Source organism: Triturus cristatus, chromosome 5_1, assembly GCF_964204655.1.
Source record: "Triturus cristatus chromosome 5_1, aTriCri1.1, whole genome shotgun sequence".
NCBI lineage: Eukaryota > Metazoa > Chordata > Amphibia > Caudata > Salamandridae > Triturus > Triturus cristatus.
The window spans coordinates 763388356-763406082 of NC_140587.1; the positions used below are offsets into that span (position 1 = coordinate 763388356).

Genomic DNA, 17727 nt, shown 5'->3' on the forward strand with positions numbered 1-17727 from the left:
TTGGAATTAACCATTGCATTTATTAAGTTGTGCAAATGATTGATTATTGAAACTAACACAAACAAACTTATGAGTTTGAATAAAGCTAATTTACTAAACTCTGAAAATTAAAACCTTAAAACTTTAATTAACTCTCATTATTAACTGACCTTATCATAGAAATTGTGATTACTACTTATGTGATGATTTGCTGCTGGTCTTCTGAAATACAATGTCCAAGGTTCATCAATCTATTGAAAGGAGTACAGTGGGGATCATCTTTGTGTGAGATGATAAACCAAGTTTATTTAAACTGATTCCCGCTCCAGCACATATTTGAAAGAAGTGAAAAATGAGTTGGGTACCCTAAAATGTCTCTTGACACAAAAAAACCAGGCTTGGAGAGGAGTTTCCACAGCATTTATTGCAATTCTTTTTCATGTTCTTTATAATGATTACCTAATTTTAGGCATCTACTGAATGAATTAAAGGTGTGCTTGCTAAACTCTGTGATCAAAAACTAGGTGAATCCCAAAACCAATCAACAATCCAATACTATAAATGCAAAGCAATGTGACTCCAAGGATATCTGACAAAAATATCAACACATGAACATGGCCTTTTGTAATTTTCGGTCAGTTGCAAAAGATGTTCTGAAATATTGCAGTAGATTGTGCTGTCTAACCCTCTTCCATCCGTACACAACTGCACCTTTCCCTATCCCCTCCATGCTACTTCTTACTATGAAGTAGTTTTTTTCTCACCTACAGTAAAATATGCACTATCGCCCACCCTTACTTTGAAACTTTATCTTGACTAGTTTTGTTTGGTTTATTCTCTGCTTTCCTCCTGGTAATTTTAAACCTGCACATCAAATTGGACAGCATATTCATAAATGCCTTTTTAAATGCTGGGTGACATAATGGATAAATAAATGGATTAATTGAGGAATTAACGTAAGAAAAGAGGTAAGCAGCCTCGGACCACTCTGGTGGTATGCAATTCTGTTTACATATTTCAACAGCAACCATAACAAAAAAGCAAGGTGCCCAACATAGACAGAATAGGCCCACTAGAACTGATAAATACTTTGCAATGTTCATATCTGTAGACAACGAGTATGGCGGTATGACATATTCTTAATTTGTTTTCTGCAGGTGGCCCCGGTACAGCAGTCACATGCAAAGGGGGACTGGGTAAAATGCTCTTGATTATGTGACATTGTGTTGATGCTGTGGCATATCTTTTTCTCCGGTCTGAATCGGAAGGCACTTTATTGGCATCAGTGTTTGGAAGATATGTTGGAATGGTACATATTGGTGAGTTATCTGTACCTGTATTATTTTCCATTGTTTGTGCAACTGAAGGATTCCGCTTAGCTTTCATGCGTTTTCCAACATTGGTGCAGATATTTACATTAAAAAATAGAATAACAACAAAAGGCACAATAAAGAATATTGTGATATAAATAGATTTCCAAAGCCTAAAATAGTAATTCTCAAATTCTACTTGACCACATCCCAGTTCTGTAGTGTTCTTGTAGTCAGCTGCATAGCTCCTGGATATAATTAGAGGACAATAGCCAAGGAAGGCGAGAATCCATGCAGCCACCATCTTCAAAGCAGCATGTGTAATATTGTGTTGATGGTCTCTGTAAGCAACCTGTAAATAAAAAGAAAATTGATAAAATATGAATATTATATATTTCAGCATACAAATAATAACACATGAGCCTAGAGTAGGATCAGCCAGGTATCAAAAAGAGATGAGGTATTTGCAACACCCATGAAGCCCTGCTGCCCACCTCCACCTGCTTCCACCTCCTCACCACACCAGACACAGTGCAGGCAAATAAGCGCTATCTGATGCTGCTCTTGGCTGGTTGCTGTCTGCTGCTGCTCTCCTACATCACCGCACTGCGGGTGCAGAGGAGCCAGAGTGCCAACCCTCCTTGCCTTGGAACCGAGGCCCACCTCTATGAGCAGCAATGCTGCGCCTTGCTCCACCTCTCCCCCAAGGTGCTGCAGCCACAGGAGGAGGATGGCACCGAGGACCCTGTTGCTTTGCAGGCTCCCTGAAGCAGTGCTGTGCCGCCGCCTCCAGAGCCACCGCTGCTGGATGAAGTCATGCCTCAGTGCACAGTGCTGCAGGTGTATCTTTAAGGTGTATGTGTGCCCACAGCAGAAAGGAGGCAAGGTGTCAGAGGCTACTGGCAGGTGCTAATAGCCATTGAGGGCTCACACTGCTAAACCTCGGACCCGAGACAGGCCTGACTCTTTGTGCTGAGCCTGGACATGCTGGACCATGACCAGCTTTCATCGCAGTACATGCACAGCCTGCGGGACAAGGTGTTGATACTGCCACTCTAGGAGGTTGGCCGCAACCACCTCAGCGTCAAACTTTACTCTGGGGCCTGGTCTAACTACACCGAGGATCTGGGCTTCGAACCTGGATGGACCATGCTGGTCAAGGCTAGCCCAAGCACAGAAGGCTTCCAGTCTGGTTTCGATGTGTCCATCCCACTCTGCTACCGAGAGCATTCCCACACAGGCAACGAGTGCAGTGCCCTGAGCTTCAACACCATACCGCCACTGCAAAAGTATGCACTGGTCTTCAAGGGCAAGCGCTACCTGATGGGCATTGGCTGGGGCACCCAAAATGCCCTCTACCACATGCACAATGGCAACGAGGACATGGTGCTGCTCACCACCTGCAAGGACTGGTAGTACCCCAAGAATGTGCACTGCGACCACAAAACGCTGAGTATGAGTAGTAAGTGGCCCTTTCTGGCTCTGGTAGGACACCCATCGGGGGTGACTTGGTTGAGCATCAGGCCCGGTTCCAAGACTTGGGATCTGGGAGGGCTATTAAGAAGCATGGGTGGGCCAAAATCTCTCAGGGGTCTGAGAGCAGGGTCTGGGAATGCTGGATGGTCTGGTTGCATGAGAGCTATATACCAGACCTACTGCTGGGCTGTGTCTACTAGTTTTAGCTGTGTATTTCTAGAGATTTAAACCTATAGGGTTGATCTCTTCTGCTCACTCCACCTCACCCTCCTTTCTCTCCATCTCTCCAACCTCTCCTGACTTCACCTTACTTTCTCACCACTTCATGCTTCTGTCCTGTTCACCTCTCCTTCTACTTGCTCCCATCTCACTCTCTTCTGCTCATACTAGTCTCTCATCACCTTATCCACCTGTTTACCTGCTGTACTCTTCTCTTTTTCTACTTCACTCTCATATTTATCTCATCTCTTTACACCTTATCCTAGTCACACTCTTTCCTGATCTCACCATCCTCTCTCTGTGCATCAAATTACTCTCACTCCACCCTTCTATTTCCACTTTACCATTCTCTCCCTATGTTATCCTTATCACTCTATCTTACTCTGCTCTTGCTTTTTATTTCCTTTCTCTCTCGTCTTTGTCCTTCTCTCTATTGTTTGCCATCTTCTTCACCCTAAAAGTAATCTTGCTCACCCTCTTTTGTCTTTCTGACTCACTTCTTTCTCCTTCACCATCCTCCCATTTCTCTCATTATACTCCCTCCTTCCTCAGCCTCTTCCCTATTACTCTCACATCACTCTGCTTCACCTTCCCGTCTTTTCACCACACCTTTCTCTCTCTCTCTCCAGCACATCCTATACTCTCCACCTCACCCTCATCCTCTGCTGTCGCCCTCACACTCACTGCTGCTGCCTATGGAGTAATGAGTTTGTGCATTTAAAGGAATGCGAAAGTGCATGTCGTTATGTGGGTGCATGTGTGTATGTAATTAGGCATGACAGTTCTCTGTCATTGGATCTGTTCATCACTGGTAGCGCTCCAAATTCTAAAAAGTGGTAGCACTAAGGCCTGGATTATGTAGCGCAAACTCATGAGTACACATGAGATCTGCAAAGACCTGGGGTTTTGCATATGTTTACAAAATAGGTGAGGTAACAATTGGAAGAGTAATTAAAGGTGTGTCTAACTAGTCTCTCCCATTCCAATCACCCCCTCTTTATCCACCACCCTCCATTTCCTTCAATACCCCCACCTTTTTGTTCTATCACTATCTTCCAGTCTCTTCACTCTTTTCTCTGGCTCCTCACACACCACTTACCATTTGCTCATGACCATCCTATGTGACCACTTTCCTTTTTCATCATACCTATCTTTCACAAGTGTCATCCTCCTACTTCATCTGTATGTGTTCCTCTCCCTCTTTCACCTCTTATCTCCCCCAACTCAGAGCATGCTTACTGTTAGACCTGCCATCCTTAGGGTTGTATTCCCACCTACTTTTTGCCTGCTCCCTCCTATTTTTTCTGATTCTCTTTGTAGGCCTTAGGACTCTGAGCACTTTATCCATGCTGTCAAGTGCTAATGTGCATGTGCCTCTCCACTATACATGGTAACATTGGTGTGTAAACAATTTGCATATTTGGTTTACTTATAAGTCCCTTCTTGTAAAGTGGTATACCATATACCCAGGGCATGTAGCTTAAATGTGACTAATGGGTCTGCAGAGCTGATTGTGCCACCCGCGTGAATAAACCTTCAAACCTGTCTCAGGCCAGCCACTGCAGGGCCTGTGTGAGCAGCTTACTGCAACTTTGACTTGGCAGTTAAATACCAAGCCTTAAATTGCCCTTTTATTACTCATTTAATCTCTAAGGCAGTCCCTGGGTAGCCTACAGGGCAGGATGCTGTGCAACTAAAAGTTAGGACATGTACTCTTAGGTTTTGCATGTCGTCATAGTGGCAAACAACAAATTTGTTTTTCACTATTGTAAGGCCTACTCTTCTTATAGCTTAACATTGGGATTCCTAAATACATTTTTAAGCTGTAATTACTGATCAGAAAGGAGAATGTGTATCATGTTTCAAATCTTTGGAATGGCAATGGGAGATCCTCTTTAATGCTCAAGTTGGATTTAACATTACTATTTTAGAAATTCCACGTTCAGAATGTGGATATTTCTCTGTTCTTATGGCTCTCTGGCTTGATCCCTGTTCAGAAGTCTCAGCGCATCAAAGGCTTCCTAAGACTATGCTACAGTACCAGGACTCTGCCATCGGTGATTCCTGCCTTGCGAAGTGGTGTCAATTTGGTCCAGGGCCCTTGGAAGTTAGTTTTCTGTGCTGACCCAGAAGGATCCATGCACCGTCAACTTTGTGCTGATCGGAAATGGCGCATCTCCTTTGACTCTGATGCAAGTGCTACTCACGGCCATCGCTTCGACGGACTGCACAACTCAACAAGGATGCATTGCCTAAATCACAAAGGGGTTTGCTGATGAAGCTTCGCCGATTGTGTAGATCAGAACCCACGCATTGGCTACATTCAAGGAATCGGCCGCAACACATCACCTCTTCTGCTTCTCGCATTGAATCTTCGACATCCATGCAGGCTCCATCCAAGGTACTTATTTTCAGAGGGCCAAAGCTGGTCCCTGTATCTGACAAGCACTCCATTGCTATCAGCCTGAACTTTAGTATTACCCCATCTAGGACGACCAGATGTACTTGGTTGAAAGTTTATGACTCTAAGCACTATATTGTATTTAATCATTAAAAATCCATAACCCTGTTCTACTTATTGGGTTTTTGATGTTTTGGTCTTGTTTTACTCATAAACTTATTATCCATTTTTCTAACCCTGTTTGGAGTATTGTTGTGGTGTTTTGAATGTGTTTCAGTGTGTGTGTTGAGCTAATTCTTTACACATTGCCTCTTTAGATAAGCTTGACTGCTCTGTGCCAAGATTCCAGAGGGTGAGCACAGATATATTTTGGTGTTTAACTAGCTTACCTTGGCTAGAGTAGTGGTCCCTACTTGTACAAGGTGCATACCTCTGCCCACTAGAGACCCCATTTATAACACTGGTGATTAGCAGTAAGGATAGGACTTGTGTTTGGGAAAGACCATATGGCAACTCATTGTTCTCTACAACTCTATACTAAGACCAGTTTGAACCTTTTCTCAATTCTCCCTGAAATGACTTTTCAATTTTTTGCTAAAACCATGTCTCAGTCTGGAAAAGCAGTACCTGCGCCTTCAGTAATTGAATTTGAGCTGGCCAAGTTAGAATCCTACACTGTGGCCCAACCTAAGGATTTTAAGTTTCTACAAAAGGCTTCACCCATAAGTTGGAGCTACAGAAGGCTTTGAGAGCCTGGGCTGTGGCCCGGGATGCAGGAGCAGAGGTCCCTAAGGATTTTAAGTTTCTACAAAAGGCTTCACCCATAAGTTGGAGCTACAGAAGGCTTTGAGAGCCTGGGCTGTGGCCCAGGATGCAGGAGCTGAGGTCCCAGAGGGGAAGGAGCAAGAAACTGGGGGGGGAATGAGATGATCCTGAAGTCTAATGTGGATCTGAGACTGCCTGTGGAGGGGGCCAACAACTTGCTGGAAGCAATAGTGATTCTCAGAGCAGGGAGCAGTGTCTCCTCAAAGAACCTGTCTCCAGAGAAGCTGGCAAACAAGAGGGAGGAAAGACAGCTCAAGCTAGAGCTTGACAAGATTGACAAGGACCAGGCCCTTGCCATGTTAGAGAAATAGCAGACCCTTGCTAGATTGGAGAAACAGCAAGCTCTAGAAGGGAGAAGACTATCCATGGAGGAGATGAAAATGTCCCATGACTGCTCTACACCCAGAGAGAGAACCTTAGTTCTCACAGGGCCCCCTAGATCCGGAATTCTGTTTTGGGCATGCACTTGGCCTTGTACCCACGATCGTCTTAAAGGGCAGGTGCACTTTGATTTTTTGGAAGTACTTTGTTTGTACTCTTTCTACCCTTTTCAACATAGCATCTCCTTACTTAGCAGTGTATCACAGCCACCTTCCTACTTGACTGTGAAAAGAAAGCAGCCTCTGTGCCTGTGGTGTGCAGTCACAAATCCAGTCCTGCTGTCTGTTTAGGGTCTTACCATAGAAGCTAAAAACGGCAAATGCCCATCTCCTGCGACTGCTTTGCTGTAATAAACTTACATTTAGAAAACGCGGCCAGGCTTTTGATGTATTGTTTGTTCAAGGACTTTTCAGCGGTAGGAAGAGGTGTTAAAGTGGTGACCTATGATACGGAAAGTGCGTTGGTGAAAGGAATATGTAGGTGAGCATTTCCACCTGATCCAGCGCAGAAAGGCAAGATTTGCATATTCCCCTGATGTCACAGATTCTTATTCACAACAGCTCATTCATACACTCATTCATTGGTGGGGCCCATAACACCAACACACTCGTCATTCAAAGGAAACTCACTCGAATCTGTATGAAGGAGAATAAGGCACTGGACATGTGGGTAACTTATTACCTATCAGGATTAAGTTGTATTTACAATATATACACCTCCTACCTATACATCTTCAGAATCCTGACCTTAATATCAAGGCATCATAGTATTCTCCATACCGTTTTCTTTTGTTTTCTTGTACACAATATCTTGTAACTCTTCTAATTCTATTACTTCTATCTCTCTTTCTCTTATTTCTTTCTCTTTCTTTTTTTTGTTTTCTCTTTTTATCTTCTTTTGTAATTTTCTTCTTTTTATGCACACACATCCTAACCTTAATAGTAACACTAAAATAATCATAAAGGTTACAGTTATCAGTATTTTTCCCACAAAGGAGCTACCTAGTTTTGTTAATAGATTTTTAATAGTGGAAACCCCTTACCAAGTTTCTCTCATACACCTTCAACCTCCATTGGAACGATTTCTTCATGCAAATCAGTTATATTTTTTATATATTTCTCTAGGTTTTGACTTTTGTCAGGAATATAAGTACAGAAATGTTGTACTTTCAGCATTCCACAGACTCCTCCCTCTTTTGCCAATAAATTGTCAAGGGCAAGTCGATTTTGCATTACCATTTTGGTAATTACTATTAAAAACCCTCCATCTGTGCCTGTTGATAAACGATCCACAACTGTAGACAATTTTCTAATTTTATGTGCATTCAGAGATATTCCAACTTCTGGTATCAGTGCTCCAAAGATATCTCCAATAATTTCTGACCAACTCTCCCTCCCTCTACGTGTTAGTTGTCTACCTATATCATTCAATCCGTCATTTCCCCTTTTCACATGAAATATTTTTGGAAAGACCAAGCCCACATAACATGTCCCGTACCAATGGTCCGGCTAATATAGGTTATATTAGCTCTGTTCCCACAAATTTAATATATTCCAGTTAACACTGGATCTTTTCCTCCTTTAAATCCCCATCCTCCTATTATCCTGTATAAATCATGGCACTCACTTGCTCCTACAAAATAATTATCATATACCGTATTATCTCTACTTATGCATAACTTCTCTTTCTGGGGCCAATCTAAAGCTATTGCTGGGTTTGTTTCTCCCTTCCCAACATCCCAAAATGTTGTTTCCATCTTTTCCACAGTCACCTTCTTTTGCATTTTAATTCTCCTTTCCTCTACCATATACAGGAAAGTTTTCTCTTCTTTTATTAAACTACAAGTAAGGTTATTCTTAAACACTTCTTCTAAAGTTAATTCTCTTTTCTATAGGAAAATTTCACCAAGAGTTTTACCAGGCTTCACCTTATTTAATTCAAGAATTACAGGAATTTGTGAGAAAATATTAATTATATCAGTATAATAGTATTCTAATTTTCCTGTTTTATAAAACAAACTGGCTAAAACACTACAAGTTATCCCATATGTCAAAGGAAGGTGATGATAAGTGACACCTTCTGATACAGATGCAGGTAAATGCATACATACGTAGCAGTCTCTAACATCCATTGTTATGACATATTTGTACAATAATTTTGAAAAAACATTGTTAGAGAAATTATTTATAGACTTATCTTTGTGAAATTCTGTTCTATCTACCAATTTTGTGATATTACTATCATCTGCCTTTGCTCCATTAGTTCTGTTTACTGTGTGTCCACCTATCTCTTCAAATGTTACTCTAAATGAAATTGTTATTGCCAATATAATCCACACAAGCATTAATAATCATGTACAACAAAAACACATTTTACACCATCTTCGGCGAAATCCACATGTCAGACTTCTATTCTCATTGTTTGCCATTTTGGTAATGATCAGTGTCTTTTGACTTAGCCTCTTTCTTCAACGATTTACCTTTGTCTAAACCTAAGGCTTCAGTTGCCTACTTGGTTCTTTTTTGGTCATGTGTCCTGTCCAATTTTATTTCCTTCCGATTTCTTTTTGTCACTCAATCCATGTGTGAATCATCCTTATCTTTAGGTTCACAGTCCTGCTTCAGAATTTCCTGATCATCCGTTTCTTCTCTAGTGTCAGACAAGATAACTCTCAGGATTTCCGAATCTTCTTCTTCTTTGTCCACCTCTTGTACAATCACTCTTAGACTTTCTTGGCTATCAGCTTTCTCTTGTATATCAGGAAGTGCCACATATGTCCATTCCAGTGACTTGTACTTTGGGTTTGGTTTCTTTATCCTCTTTGTACTTTGCAAGTGCTTCTGATCTGTGTCCTTTTGTTTCTCCTGGCTAGACACCTCATTCACTTGTTCAGCATTATCAGACTTTATTCTGGTTAGTCGGTACCTCAACCTCTTGATTTTGTTGGGCCAAATGTCTTCTCTCAATGGCCTTTTCAATTTAATTCCTATCCTTTCTCGCTCTGTTTTCCAAGCTCTTTTCCTCAAAATTCTTCCGCCTTAACTCTCTGTTTCACTTTCTTCTGATTCTGTCTCCATCTGGATTTCACTTCCTTTGGATTTTATCCTCAATATTTCAGGTTCACTGTCTGTATCTATCCCTCCTTGTGTTTCTTCCACACAATCTTCCTGCTGATGATCTGTCCCTTTTTCTACCTGTGTGTGTTGTGTCCCTACACGTCCTCGGGGTTCTTCCGCAATTACTTCACCCTCACTCTCTGTATCTAATTCCTCACCTCTATCTCTATGATTTCGGGGGAAATTTCTCTTGTGCTTGTACTCAGGATTTCTTTTCCAAAGATTACTTGTTCAGTTCTTCCAGTATCTTGATTAGTTCTTTCTTGTATTCCCACTGATTCTGTTTCAGATTCAGAGCTTGTATCAGAAATTTCAAGTTGTCTTCTCAGTTGTATATTTTCTTGTCCAACAATTTGACTTGAACCCTCTTCCCCTGTTTCTGGATTTCGTCTTGTTCTCGATTCTTCCGATTCTGATTCTGAACTAGTATCTGATACTTCTCGTTGTTCCTCTTCAGATTGATCTTCTGGATTTGGGACTCGTAGAGTGTGACTGGCCATGAATCCAATTATTCACCCCTGCACACTTCACAGCAGTTGTTGTTGTCAGAATCACTTGTGGTTTTCCCTAGCATGGAACCAGACAATTTCTTCTTCGTGTACCTTTGTGCGGACCCAATCTCCAGGACTCAAGTCATGAGCTGGCTTCTTTTCAAGAGTGGTCGCATCTGGTCCAACCTAATGACCACAGAATGTGCCATATCAGCAAATCCTTTGCAATAATCCAAGACAAAGTCATCAGATATAGGCAGCAGTTTGTTGACAAGAATGAAAACATGTCTCATTGCTCTACCCATGATAATTTCATGGGGGCTCAGACCCGTTTTCCTATCAGGAATTGATCTAAGGCTCATTAGAACCAGAGGCAAGAAATCTGGCCATTTTAGACCTGTGGCCAAACACATTTTTCCCAATTAGTTCTTTATGGTGCCATTCATCTGTTCTACCACTCCAGAAGCCTCTGGTCGGTAGGCACAAAGCAATTTTTGCTGTACATTTAATGCTTCACAAATCAATTTTAAAACCTCAATCTGGAAATGTGTTCCTCTATCTGTTTCAATCGTTACTGAGAAACCAAACCTAGGAATGAACTCTCTCAGTAGGAGTTTGCTACAGTAACTCCATCATTCCTTCTGGTCGGGTAAGCTTCAACCCATTGTGAAAACTGACAGACAATCACTAGTACATATCTTAGCCTGTTACATGAGGGCATTTCAATGACATCAAGCTGCATTCGAGTGAAAGGACCTCCCTCCCAAGCTCACCACAGTTCTGGATTAAATTGTTGGCATATGAGACATCTCTGACAAAGGCTCTCAGCTATAAGCCGAAATGTTGCATTATACCAGGTCTGTTTAAAAAGTCTAATCATGGCATCCCTGCCTATGTGAGCCTGCCCATGGTACATCCGTGCCATAATAGAAATCATGCTAATAGGCATTACTGGTCTTCCATCTCTGTAAACCCAAACTCTGTCTACTTCTCGTGGTGCACATCCGAATTTTATCCACTGTTTCTTTTCCTCTTCCCCTGCCTCTTCCTGTAACTGTCTCACTTCATCCAATGTACTTACAGGGTTAGTAAAAAGCAAGGGACATAAATCCATTTCCTTCTCCCTGTTCCAATTTAATGAAGTTTGGTTTTGTGCACAGTACTGCGCTAGATCTTTAGCAAATTCATTGCCAGCTGACACGTAGTCAGTTCCCTTTCTGTGTGCACTACATTTAATAACAGCAATCTGTTTAGGCAGCTGTATCGCCTCAAGTAATTTTCAAACTATTTCTGCATTTTTAATTGGAGTTCCACTCGATGTCAAGAAACCTCTTTGGGACCAAATTTGCCCAAAATCATGCACCACTCCAAACCCATACTGACTGTCAATAATCACAGTGACTCGCAAATTCCTTCCCAACTTGCATGCTCTAATCAGTGCAAACAATTCAGCAACTTGAGCAGATCGTACTCCTCTCAAACAAGATGCTTCCAATACAGTCACTACAGTACACACAGCATATGCAGCACTCAAAATCCCTTCTCCAGTTCTTAGGCATGACCCATCCACAAACATCTCATAGTCTCTTCTTTCAAGGGCACATCTTTTATGTCCGGACTCGTTTTGGTGCAAAAATCAAACACTTCCAAACAATCATGATCAACATCATCTTTCACCTCTGCATTCATAGCATCAGGTAGCAATGTCGATGGGTTCACATTAGTGCATCTTACAAGACTCACATTTATAGCACCCAAAATCACCTTTTCATACTTAGTTAGACGACTATGCGTCATGAACTGTGTTTTACTTCTTGTCAAAAGGATTGCCACATCATGGGGAACAAACACTCTCACAGGGTATCCCATTACAATTCCTTCACTTTGTTCCTAGCTCTTACAGGTGGCAGCCACGGCTTTCAAACATCCAGGCAATGCTACAGCTACTGGATCTAGTACAGCTGAAAAATAAGTAATCGGTCGTCTCAATCGTCCATGTCTCTGCACTAATACAGAAAGAGCACATCCATCTCTCTCGCTGCAATAAAGTTCAAATTCTTTTTCATAATCAGGCATTCCAAGAGCCGGTGCTTCACACAAGCAGTCTCTCAATCGTTTAAAAGATTTCATCTCATCTTTGTTTAGCTGAAGGGGATCTTTCACATCACTTTTTGTCAACCGTACTAGTGGTTTTGCAATCAGCGAGAAATTGCTGATCCACTGACGACAGTATCCCACCATTCCAAGAAACATTCTGACTTCCCTCTGTGTCATTGGGGCTCTCATTCCTTTAATTATTTTCATTCTGTCCATTGTTACTTTCCTCAGGCATTTTTCATTCTTATGACCTAAGTATTGTACTTCTTTCTGACAAAACTATGGGGATACTTTAAGTCCTCCATCTGCCAAATGATTTAGTAGGGCAACTGTGTCAACCACACATGCTTCTAGCGTTTTCAATGCCACTAATAGGTCATCGATATACTGAACAAGCACTGAACTTTCTGGCATTTTTAAATCTCCCAGTGACTTCTTTAGAATCTGATTAAATATTGAAGGACTCTCTGTATACCCTTGAGGGATACGGCACCATGCCAAAATATGCTCACCAAACCCAACGCAAAAATGTGTTGGCTATCAGGGTGCAACGGATTAGAAAACAAAGCATGGCCGCAGTCAATGACTGTGTACCATTCCGCATCATGAGGAATCTGATATAGAATTACTGAGGGGTTTGGCGCAATGGGACAGCAAGAAACAACAATTTTATTCACCTTTCTCAAATCCTGTACTGTCCTAAAAGTCCCATTTGGCTTTTTCAAACCCATGATCGGAGAGTTACATGGACTGCTCATTATTTCTTTCAGAATTCCACGCTCAATCATTCTGTCTATTACAGGTGTTACTCCTGCAATTATTTCTGGTGTTAGCTTATACTGAGGAATATTCGGGTAATGTACTCCTTCTTTTGCAGTTATCTTCACAGGATCTACTCTTTTCATTAATCCAACATCTTCTCCTATGAAATCCCACACTTCTGTTTTCACTGTCTTTTTTAACTCTTGAGGTAATCCTTCTGGATCAAATACAACAAATGCATCGGTAATTTCAGGTTCTAAGTTTGCCATTGTCAGTCAATACAGTACATCTTCATCTGGGGTTTCAAAGGCTATACCATCAGGTGTACAAAATATGTTGCAATTCATCTTGCACAGTAAATCCCTCCTCAATTTATTCACAGGATTAGTGTTGCAGACTACAAAACGATGCATGTCAGTGAACTTCCCTATTCTAACCTTTACAGGATCAGTAAGATAAGCTTTTATCTGTTTGTTTGAAACTCCAACTACTTGGATTTTTTCACCCGAGAGAGGAAGATCTAACAGTTGAACGAGTAGCACCAGTATCCACTAGGAAAGTAATGTTTACTTCATTCACCTTTCCATCCACAAAGGGTCCTGTCTGGTCTACCTCTAGAGTTGTGCCAAGTACGCACTCCTCTTCCTCTCCTAGGCACCGTCAATAACTCTCTTCTGACTCACTCTCATCACGTTGCGGCCAATACTGCAAAATGGCACCAGCGTGAGGTTGCTTTGTTACCTGTTCTTCGTTGTAGAAGCCTGTCTCATTCCTGTATCTTTAAGGATTTACGTTCTGCGGAAAAGGTGGCTTTGGCACTTGACACTGTCGGGAAACAACCGGCTGCTGTCGCGGCGGTTGGCAACTCACCTCATTCTGCAACTGTGGATTTAATGATGAATTATCACCATTAGCTTTCGGTGGCAATTTACATTTGGATTTCCAATGCCCTAATTTTCCGCAACTATGACACAGCCACTTCTTTTTAGCTTCATCTATGCTGATCTGCCCTTTTCCTTTCCCAATATTAGGTTTTGGTCTTGCCAGCCCTATTCCATTGGCTTGTTCAATTAACTGGGCTTCCTGTTGTTCCGCTACTTTGACCTGTGCCCACATTGCCTTTTCTTTCAATTTACGCTGTTTGGCTTCAATTTCATCACTAAAATATTTTGCATGTCGTAACACTTCGTCTATCTTTTTGTTTTGCCAATCTACTGTATGCTGTTTAATCATTTCACTAACTTCAGGCCTTAAACTATAAACAAATCTATACACAAACTGACTCAAATCCTTTCTACTTAATTTCTTGTCTCCATTGTATTGTTTAAAAGCCAACAATAACCTTTCGTAATACGCATGCCCTGATTCTTTAGCCTCCTGGTGAGTCCTGTCAATCTTTACCCAGTCAGTTTCTTTTAGAGGTACTTTATTTTTCAAAAAAGTAATTACCTGATCATATTTTTTCATTACTTCTGGATCGGGGGCTCCCGTCTTAGGATCCCTAGGATACTCTTGCATTGGCCAATATATTGTAATCTTACTATCTGCCCATAAATCTGCAGGCACAATTATATCAAAAAGACCATTCAGACCTATCCAAAACACCTTCGAAAGTTTGTCAAACCTTTCTACCTGTCGGTACCATTCAGCTGGCTTTTCTCTTAACCGTGGAAAATCATTGGTAAAAGACAAAATATCCTGTCTAGTCCATGGAACATGCACATATCCTCCTCCAGGAATTTCTCTCATGGGACATTCTGTTACCACTGGCTCTTTTTCTCTCACTGGGAAAGCTAGTTTCCTCTCTCCTTCTAAACCATCTACTTTTCCACCGATCCACATCACTCCATTTTCTTAAAAATGCAATCAGTTCTTTAATTTGGGTCAATCTCCATGCAGTATTCAAGTTTTCAATATGCTTTTCAGAAAAAACTACCCTATATGGCTTCTGTAATGACCTTATTTTCTCAAAATCGATTCCCATTTCACTCGCAGTCTCTTCTAACTTTTCATGCAAAGTCCATGGTCTCCAAGTTATGCTTTTACATAAAAACATTCACTCATCATCTTGGTATGCTGTCAATTTTTCAGTTGGAATTGTTCCTACAATTAACTCTTCTAATGTTACTTTTAATTTTGCTACATCTAAAGGTTGTTGTTCGGTATCTTTTTTCTGTAAACTCCTTAGCCAATCACTTAATTCTTCAGATGTTGGTCCTACAGGGGTTGTCGCTAGTCTCATTTTATCTGACATTCCCTCTGGGGTTTCAGTCGCTGATTCTGTTGCCGTAGGTGTTTTACTTGCTGGGCTTTGATTTACGGTTACATTTTTAGGGGTACTTAATCCTGATATTTCTGCAGTAACCTTCCACTCATTTTCTCCTGAACTACTCCTTTCTTTCTCCTTTTGCATACTGCCATTATATGGGACTGTTAAACAATGCTCACTAAACAGGTATCACTGGTCCTATAGTTACAGGCACAGTCACTGCTTCCATATTCTTTGTTAATTCTCTAATCTTTTCGGTTAATTCCAGTGCAGTTTTAGCTAACTCTGCAGATTGTTTGTTTTCAGTTCTTACGGTCTGGGACATTTCAGAATCTTTAAATGGATTATTTTTTCCCAAATTAGATGGCATTTGCTCAAAATTTGTATTCATTACAGTCTCCTTTGCCGGTGCACTCCTGTTGATATGGAGGTGGGTTTTTATAAAACATGTCCTCTAACACTTAATCCTCTGATTCACTCACTCCATATCTGTAACCTTCTGACCCTGCGTTATTTCTCTTTTCTGTGCATTTCCTGCCACTTATCTCTCCAGCATTCTCAAAGGAAACTTACCATCAGTTATGTTCGCATTTCGCCATCTTCTCATTCTGTCATCATGACTTTCTTGACCACAATGTCTACCAAATATATAATTATACCTTCTCCCACTCCGATGCCTTTCCCTTTCATACATCTCTACTTCCCATTCGGTCAAAGCCTCAAATTGGGTAGCTCTGGGTTTTGGTTCTAACCTCATCATTCTATCTCTTAAATTTCGTAGTACTGCCTAACTAAATGAACCATTTTCCGGAAACGTCAACACTCCATCATCTTTGGTATACTTTGCCCAATTCTCCAACCAAATACACGTATGATAACCAAATTTTGCTACCATAAAAGATGCAGGTGTTTTCGGTGGAGGAAGTATCTGCCCTTCACTAGTTACAACTGGCATACCCTTTTTAAATAGGCCTTTGATTTTTCCAAACCATGATTTTTTCTCCTTCTCAGGTGGATTGTAGTACATCATTTATTTTTCAAAAGTTCTTAATCAACTTAAGCTTCGCAAATCTCCTCTCTACAGCTTCTCCGTATTCTGACCAATCCCAGCGCGACTCACACTAACGCACCAATCCGGAGCATCTATGTCACTCCTGAAAATCTCCAATCTCAGCGTGACTCACACTAACGCACCAAACAGCGAACGCTTCGTTTGTCTGCAGCTGACCAATCCCAGCATGGTCTTTTTTGACGTCAGCCTCCCTCACTACTCCTGCTCTTGCTGACCCCTCCTTTACAAAAAAAATGTCAACAAACTTTTCTTACGTTTTCTTTAATCAAAACCTGTTAGTAACAACATAAAACATCTCCATTGCCCGTTTCACTAAACCAAAGAGATAGCTTTTATTCATTTACACAAGAATTCCAGAAGGCAGCGCTTACCTCTACCCTACCACAGAAATTTCTGTTACGCCGATAAAGTAGCACTTCCCTCTACCTTATCCTTCTGTCAAGCAAAAGGCAAACTGTTTCTCTGGGGATAAAACACATGTGGAGACTACAATGCTCCTGAGAATTAAGGCCAGAGTTTCACAAGAGAACCCATTACTATTCCGTTCACACACATTCATACAGAAATTTCCCTAACATAACATAATTCCGTGTTATCACAATTCTTGAAACTAGACACTGTTCAATTCCATGTGACTTCTCTTGCCACATAAATCCACTCCCTACTTGCCGGAAGCTTTAAATTTCCGACTAAACTTCACATAAACAATACTCAACATAAAGGGGCCGATTCCAATCCTGGAAAAAGGCTGTACGAATCGTTGTACGGAGCGTTTTCCCCGTATGACTCGTACCTGGTAAACTTTCCGTACAACCTAGGAAGTACGATTCGTACAGAAAGCCTATTTCTGTACGTTTCGTACAAAAGCCCGTACGGGTCCAAAAAATCTACGATTCTGATCTGGAACAGCTTGTACGCGACGTCCGGACGTATTCAGGCAGCGGTTTCCGGCCCAGCAAGTACGAATCGTCCCTACGTCACTCCGTACGGCTCTTTTTTACGGGAGCCAAACACAGCCGGAAAAGCAGAGTCCTACACGACCCACTACGCAACAGAGCCCCGGTACGTGACGTACACGCCATGAACCCCGTTGTACGTGTCATCCCGGTCCTCTTGGCCTACGACCTGGTGCACCGCACCCGACGCACACACCGCAGAAGGTGAGAACAACACACAGGGGCCAGGGTGGGGGTGAGAGGCAGGAAACATACCCCACACTCAAAGCCAAACCTATAATATGGAGGCCATACATTACCACCAGGGTCTGGTCATTGGGGGGGCGTGTCCAGCAACCCCTGCGTACCGCAACAACGGAAGTGGACGTATACG

The 17727-nt window shown here is 41.7% G+C and overlaps 1 pseudogene; it reads left to right on the top strand.

Annotated features, from left to right (window-relative positions):
• The first annotated feature begins 2019 nt into the window (after positions 1 to 2019).
• On the top strand, positions 2020 to 2705 carry LOC146831441 (exostosin-1 pseudogene; annotated as a pseudogene).
• Positions 2706 to 17727: the final 15022 nt, after the last annotated feature.